This window comes from Microtus ochrogaster, unplaced genomic scaffold, assembly GCF_000317375.1.
Source record: "Microtus ochrogaster isolate Prairie Vole_2 unplaced genomic scaffold, MicOch1.0 UNK123, whole genome shotgun sequence".
Classification (NCBI taxonomy): Eukaryota; Metazoa; Chordata; class Mammalia; order Rodentia; family Cricetidae; genus Microtus; species Microtus ochrogaster.
Window position 1 is genome coordinate 312,266 of NW_004949221.1, and position 8,856 is coordinate 321,121.

The following is an 8,856-nucleotide window of genomic DNA, read 5'->3' on the forward strand; positions in this document are numbered from 1 at the left end:
CCCCCCCTTGAGTCTGTGGCCTTCTCCTTTAAAAGAAGCCAATACCAGCTATTTGAGGTCTCTCTGCTTCCCAAATGCTGAGGGACCCTGTCATGACAGAATTAATAAACTCCTCATGCTTTTGCATTGGCTGTGGTGTGTGAGGTGGTCTCTGGGAGCAACTGCTCCTCGGTGTTTGGACGCTAGAGTCCAACAAAAACACTATCTTGAGTGAGGTAACCCAGACCCAAAAAGATGAATATGGTATGTACTCACTCATAAGTGGATTCTAGCCATAAATAAAGGACATTGAGCCTATAATTCGTGATCCTAGAGAAGCTAAATAAAAAGGTGAACCCAAAGAAAAACATATAGTTATCCTCCTGGATATTGGAAGTAAACAAGATTGTCAGGCAAAAATTGGAATCTTGGGGGGTGGGGTGGGGTGGGGGTAAGGGGAGATGGGGAGAGAGAAGTGAGAAGGGGAGGATGGGGAGAGCTTGGGGGAATGGGACGGTTGGGATGGAGGAAGGGTGGATATTGGAACAGGGAAGTATATATCTTAATTAAGGGAGCCATTTTAGGGTTGGCAAGAGACTTGACTCTCGAGGCGTTCCCAGGTGTCCAAGGAGATGTCCCTAGTTTGGTCCTAGGGCAGCTGAGGAGAGGGCACCTGAACTGACCCTATTCTATATCCACACTGATGAATATCTTGCATATTACCATAGAACCTTCATCTGGCGATGGATGGAGGTAGAGATAGAGACCCACAGTGGAGTACTGGACTGAGCTCCCAAGGTCCAAATGAGGAGCAGAAAAAAATATTTTAAAGGCAAGGTTTAATGAATTTAATAAATTTAATGAATTTAACGAATGCCAGCGCTTCCAGGAGGCCCTTCAGGCCCCCTAGGGAGGAAGACCTGGAAACCACCAGCGAGAATAGAGAACCAGAAATACAACGTGTTTGTTGGGGGGGGGGCAGTTTAAATATCCTGTGGGAGTGGTCTTGACTCTCTCTGGAAAGGGGTCACAATTTGGGAGGCTTTCTTGGAGGTGGAGTTTGGACTGAGGCAACTCCCATGGGATAGGGCTTGAAGTGCAGCTTTCCACTCAACATTCCAAAATGGAAGCCAGGAGCTGGGATGAAGTTCCCAGTCAAACATTCCAGATTTTTTGGGGATAAAGATGTTAGGGCCTGAGGTGATGCTTCCAATCAAACATTCCATACTCCATGGATAAAGAGGTGTTGGCTCAAGTCTGGCTACTTCCCACAGTCATGGGGCAAAATGTCAGAGGGGGAAGTTGGTGGGCTCACACTCAGCGAAAGGCCTTTTATCTAAGCACTTAAAAGACAGTAACTGCATAATTCTGTGAGTCTGAGGCCAACCTGGCCTACATAGTTAGCTCAAGGGAAGCCCGGACTACAAAGAAAAAAACCTATCTCAAAAAATGAATAAACTAGGGCCAATAAGATGTCTCAAAAGATAAAATTACTTGCCACAAAGTTCATTATCCTAAGTATGGTAAGCAGGACATACATAGTGGAAGTAGAGAATTGACTTCCATGAGTTTTTCTCTGACCTCCACCTAACTCCTAAGTGTTAGCTCCCTACATCTAATAAGTAAATAAACTAATTTAAGAACCAATAAATAACCACAAATAAAATCTAGTTATGTTGATGTAGACTTTTAATCCCAACTATTCTGACCACAAAAGAATAAGAAAATATAATATCACATTGATGACAGAATTTAATAGGTTAAGAGATAATACTTTTCCTGTAGTAGTAAGATGATGACTAGCATAGCATATTCAATGGTAATGTGTTTAAAGAATTCCAGAGGCTCATGCTTTAGAGAAATTAATTTTCCTTAGAGAGACTAATTCTAGTGGTCATTAGTTGACAGTAGTTATTTGTCTAAGCAAGGGACACCATGAAAAGTTTTCCTTTCCATATTAATATGTTCTTTGAAACTGTATTGTTATGAACTTGTTCATTTATGGAAATATGGTCAAGCCATTTCTTGGTGACATCCTGATATTTTGCTCTTATATTCTTCCTCTTCCTTCTTTTGCTATGTCCTTTGGGTCATAGATTCAGGAGCATGATATAGATGTATCTTTTGGGGCTGGAATCTCTGTGATCTATTGATCACTGCATTATGTCAAAGTGAGGTTTTCTGCTAAGATCTCCAGTGACTGTAATATGAAGCTTTCTAGATGAGACTTTTGTACTCTGAAAAGAAATACATATACACAGAAAAAGTAGACTGACTCAGCAGACTGTTCTTCTATATATGAGAACACACATGCTCAAATATATAGTAACAATAATAACCAAAGTAAAAACTATTACAAACTTGAGAGTGGAGGCATGTAAAAACTTGGTGGAAGGCTGTCTGGGAGGGTCTAAAGGGTAGAAAGTGATGAGAAGTTATTTAATTCTTTCAATTAAAATGTATTTTAGAAGAATACAAAGTAATCCCTCACCATGAATGAACAATGTTTATCTCTGTGTATACTATGGTACATGTACCAGAATTTGATGAGGTGTATGCTTTCAAAAAACATTTGAATTGTTTATTAGTGGCAATCGTATGAAGACATGAAGGAACAAATGACAGTATGATAAATGACCTTATGAGTGATGACATTACAGGCATGGATTGAGGTCTACAGTGGGTTTTCAATATATTTACATCATGGAAGATGAAGAAGAAAGACTATAAGAGCAAGAACATTGGGAAAGAAAGTCAAATGTCATCTTTTGCATATGTGGCCATTTTAAGCATTAACTATGCAGCCTGCACTGGGGTTATAAAAGACTGGGTCTGTCCACTAGGCAATAAAGGGTCAGGTAAGGGTTCACAGGGTTTTATCGTGAGTTATTTACTAGTGATAAATTCCTGGTGGAGATTTGTCTTCAGTTGTGCTACAACCAGTGAGCCCAGGGGGTTTTTATAGTTCCAAACACATGGTTGTTGTCTTTATTAGGGTTTCTATTGTTATAAAGATATACCATAACCACAGCAAATCTTATAAAAGAAAGCATTTAATTGGGACTGGCTTACAGTTTGGATGTCTTGTCCATTATAAACATGGTTGGAAGCATGGTAGCTTCCAGTGAGAGTTCTACATTTAGGTCTGAATGGAGCAGAAGGAGTCAGGGGGTCACTGAGCCTGACTTGCACTTCTGAAAACCATAAGCTTCACATGGTACTGAGATATGACAACTGGTTTGTGATGCCAGAGGGTACATTATTATCTGTGAACTCTACTGCAACTGAGGGCCATAATGGTATTTGTTGTCTGTGCTTATGCCAGAGGGTATTTATGTGTCAATGGTCTAGCCTCCTCTTTGAAACCATACTAATTTCCGTGGTTCCTGTTACCACTGAATAGCCATTCACAATAGCTACAAATAACACAAAATACTTTGGTGTAACTCTAACCAAGCAAGTGAAAGAACTGTACGACAAGAACTTCATGTTCCTTTTTTTTTTTTTTTTTGGTTTTTCAAGACAGGGTTTCTCTGTGGTTTTGGAGCCTGTCCTGGAACTAGCTCTTGTAGACCAGGCTGGTCTCGAACTCACAGAGATCTGCCTGCCTCTGCCTCCCGAGTGCTGGGATTAAAGGCGTGCGCCACCACCGCCTGGCTAACTTCATGTTTCTGAAGAAAGAAATTGGAGAAGATACTAGAAGATAAAAAGATCTCCCATACTCATGGATCAGTAGTATAAACATGACAAAAACTGCTGTTAGGAGCCAATTTCCTCCTAAAATTATTGCAGGAACCATCACCCTGGGGAGTCTACAGAGAACCCCACACCCATAATTGTGTTAGGAATAGTTCTATTGACAGAGCCTACCCCACACCCAAATTGGCTGATAGAGAGATATCGGTTAGCGGAATCCACCCCACATTCCAAACTATCTAGAGAACTAGGTGTGTCAACTTGTGACTTCTGGCCTAAACTACATAGGGAACTAGGTGTGGCAACTCCTGACTTCTTGGCCTACAGTGACCTGACCGAAGATAACCTCCTGCCTACGTGACCAACACGGACCACGTGACCAATGTGAACTACGTGGCAAGAGCTCAGGCCCCTGTACCCACCCCCCAACTCCATACCCTATATAAGTTGTACCCCATCTCTAATAAACTGAGGCTTCGACAGGAATTCCAGCTTGGCCTCATTCCTCTTTTCTAGCCCATATCTTACAGATAGCGCCTCTCCGGGACCCTGGAATAACTGAACTGCCAGATGGGTTACTAACCCTAGACGAGGTAACCCGTCAAGGCAATCAACAAACTGCCATCTTACTAAAAGCAATCTAGAGATACAATGTAATCCTTATTGAAATTCCAACACAATTCTTTAGATACCTTGAAAGAAAATACTAAACTTGGTATGGATAAACAAAAACCCAGGATAGATAATATCATCCTGTACAAAAAAAAAGACCTTTCAGAGTTCCATCTCAGATTTCAAGTTCTACTGCAGGGCCATATTAATAAATATTGAACAGTATGGGCATAGAAACAGGCAGGTGGAACAATGAAATTAAAGCAAATACCAACACATAAATCCACACACCTAGTGACGTGTGATTTTCAACAAAGAAGACAAAAATTATGCAATGGAAAAAAAGAAAAATATCTTCAACAAATGGTGCTGGCATAATTATATGTTGACATGAAGAAGAATTCAAATATATATGTATCTAGGACACTGCAATATCCTCAAGTACAAATAGATTAAAAACTTCAGCATAAATCCAGATGGATTAAACCAGACAGAAAAGAAAGTGAAGAATAGCCTTGAATGAATTGGTACAGAAAACAAATTCCTGGATAGAACACAAAGAATGAAGACACTAGTATTAACAATTAATTAATAGGATTGTATAAAACTGAAAAGCTTTTGGAAGGCAGAGAATGCCCTCAATATGACAAAATGGTAGCCTAATGAATGGAAAAGACATTTACCATTCCCACATTTGACAGAGAGCTAATATCCAAATGAAGAACAGAAACAACTCAATAAAAGTGGAAATAACAAAAATAATTTGATTAAAAATATGGTGTGGATCTAAACAGAATTCTCAAGAGAACAATCTCAAATGATTAAAAAACCCTTAAAGAAATGTTCAACATCCTAGGCCATCCGGGAAATGCAAATCTCAGAGACTCTGAGAATCTACCTTACACCTGTCACATGTCTAAGATCAAAAACACAAGTGACAACTTATGCTACAGAGGATGTGGAGCAAAGAAAACACCCCTCCATTGCTGATGGAGTGTAAAATTGTATAACAATTTTGGAAATCAATATGGCAGTTTCTCAGAAAACTGGGAATTTATCTAACTCAAGACCCAGCTATAACACTCTTAAACCCAAAGAATACTCAATCATACCACAAGGACACTTTCTCAATTACATTCATAGCAGATTTATTCTTAATATTCAGAACCTGGAAACAACACAGATGCCTCTTAACCAAAGAATGGATAAAGAAAATATGGCAATTTTATGTTGAGTAAATGAGTAAAATGTTTTTTACTCAACAGTAAAAAACAATGACATGTTGAAATTTGTGGGCAAATGGATGGAAGTATAAAAAAATTATCCTAAGTGAAGTAACAAAGACCCATAAAGACAAAATTGGTATGTATTCACTTTTAAGTAGATATTAGCTGTAAAGTAAAGAAAAACCATGTGAAAATCCATAGACACAGAGAGTCTACATGTGGTAGTTTGAATGCAATTGTCCTCCATAATATCATAGGGAGTGGTACTATTAAAAGATATGCCTTTTTTGGAGAGAGTATGGCCTTGTTGGAGAAAGTATCTCCTGTTGGGATGGATTTAATGTTTACTATGCTAGGATATTGTCCCGTGTGTCAGTTGATTTCTTATTACATACAAGATGCAGGCACTCAGCTACTCCTTCATTCCCACATCAGCCTGCATGCTTTCATGTACCCCAGCATGAAAATAATGGACTAAAATTCTGAAACTGCAAGCTATCACCCAATCTAAATATTTTTATTTATAACTGTTGCCATGGTCATAGTGTCCTTTCACAGAAATAAAACCCTAACTAACACACTAATCAAGAAGGAGGACACAAAGGGGATATTAAGATGAAGGAGAAATATAAGGGACTTCATTGGAGAAAGGGAGGAATTAGGTATGGCTGAGGAGGTGTGGGAGTTCTGAAAATGTCAACTTGAAAGGGTTCATTTCAGGGACAGATAAAAAACTGGTACAAGAAAAACTCCCAAGAACCAACGAGGATGAACACTGCTAAGACTCCTATCAATAGAGGATAAATAGCCTAAACTGGCCACCTCCTTTGATCAGTCAGATCTACCAGGAGAAAGATTGGCACACAAGCCCAGCCACATAACTTTCAATTTCGGGTCTGACCTTCACATGGTATGTGCTGGAATAAGGATAAGGCAGAGATTGTCAGTGTCTAAACAGTGAATGGTCCAGACTGAGACACATTGCCCCAAGAGTAAGGCCACCACTGACAATGTCTGGAGGGTGAGAACTCAGAGAATGGATGGTTCACAGACCTAGAATAGAAGCAAACAAACCAGAGGAAAAATTGTCAATGTAATGATGCCTAAAGATATTCTATATTCATAGATTAGAGCCTAGCCCAATATTCATCAGAGATGCTTCATCTTGCAACTGAAGGAAACAGGTGCAGAGACCCACACCGAAACATTAGGCCAAGCTCAGAGAATTTTTATGTAGAGTAAAAGGAAGGATTGTAGGAGCCAGGAGAGGCAAGGACTTCACGAGAAAACAGACAGAATCAACTCACCTGGGCTCATAGGAGTTTACAGAGACTGAACCAAGAACCATGAAGCTTGCATGTGACTGACCTAGATTCTCTGCTTATATGAGACAGTTGTGTAGTTTGTTCTTTTTATGGGGCTCCTAGTAGTGGGAGCAGGACTGTCTCTTATTCTTTTGCTGTTGGGACCCTATTCAACACATTGACTTGCCTTGCCTAGCCTTAATACAAGGTGAGGTGCTTATTCTTACTATAACATGATATGCCACAAAGAATGACAAAGAGAATTGGATATATTCATGATTCATATATGAGTCTTTCTTGTAAAACATCTTTTTGTTTATTTGTTTTTTCAAATTGGTGCTATCTATAGAACAGGCTGGACAATTCACAGAGATCCACCAGCTTCTGCCTCCAACTATGGGGATTAAAGTCATGCACCATAACTGCCTAACTCCTTTGTCATACTTATTATTTATATTTATGTGTGATTCTATTCAGTACAGTTCCACATCATTGCTACCCTTGAGGCTACTCAAGGTCTGTAACAATGAGAGCATGCTTGTTGGGGTTTCTGTCCCACCCAGTACCCCACAGCCGGCATGCTCCAAAGAAAATCACAGAGATCTCCATAAGTTATAAAACTGATTGGCCCATTAGCTCAGTCTTCTTATTAGCTCTTGTAGCTTATATTAACCCATTATTCTTATCTATGTTAGCCACATGGCTCGGTACCTTTCAGCCAGGCAGGTTACATCTTGCTTCTTGGTGGTCTGGGCTGGAATGGGAGGAATGGGCTTCCTCCGTTCCTGCATTCTCCTGTTCCCATCTCCCCACCTCTAGTTCCTGTCTGGTTGACCCGCCTATACTTCCTGCCTGGCCAATCAGCATTTATTTAAAATATGAATACAGACAATTCTCCCGCACCAAAAGTCTAAGACATTGGAATGTGATAAACCTTCACTTTATCTATAGGGTAGGCTGAGTGAAACCAAAATTAGCCTCACTCCTGAACAATCTAATGTGCAACACACTCTGAACTTATTCTTGGGCCTAGCTAGGATCTCTTGTTCCTGGGGTTCTTGCCAATGGATGTCAGAAAGAGAAATCTCCTATGGATTAATCAATCTGCAGGCAACAGGTGAGTCATTACTCCTGGTACTTTGAAGAACCCAGTGTGCCGCTTAATAGAGATGTGATTAATTGCCATCTCTGTTCAGAGCATCCAACAAATTTTGCATGATTTTTGAAAAGAGTAATCTTCTATGGATTAATCAATCTGAAGACACCAGGATAGATAAGTGGAGAGAAATCAGAGAAACATCGCCTTTCATGATAGCCACAAATAGCATAAAGTATCTTAGGGTAACTCTAACCAAGAAAGTGAAAGATCTATTTGGCAAGAACTGATGGAAGCAGATGCAGAGAAACACAGTGGAGCACTTGGGCTGAGTTTCTAAAGAGAATGGGTTCCAAAAAGCCAGAACAAGCAGTAGGGATAAATCCTGGTCTCATTGACTATGGCCCCATGGTTTATCACAGACATACCACCATCAGTCTTGTTCAGAGGCCCTAATTTGGTCCTATGCTGGTTTCTTTACTATTCAGTCAGATTTACAAAACACCCTTAATCTCAGATAAGCTGTTTCAGTGGATATCCCCATTATTGCCTTGATTGCTTTGCTCAGATTCTTACTCCTCCATCTCTTTGCTCAACTGCCAACTGAGAGGAACCTAGCACACAGGTTATACCATGAAAGACCTGATTAACAGCACTCCCATAAAGCAGGAAGCAGTTTGGAGAGAAATAACTGTGTCCATGTTCCCAAACATTGTTTATAAATGTTCTTTTACATTTAAAGGGGGATATGATATAGATATGAGTACTTTACATTGATATGGATTTTGCTTTAGTGATTTAAATTTAAGGTCAATTTTGTTATATGTATATGTGTTTCTGATCTTGATTAAGGTATTGTGATTGTGTAGTTCATTTAAAAATGTAATGTATATAGGTTGTTAATGGATAATCATTAATAATAGTCAAGTTTGTAGTCATGTTA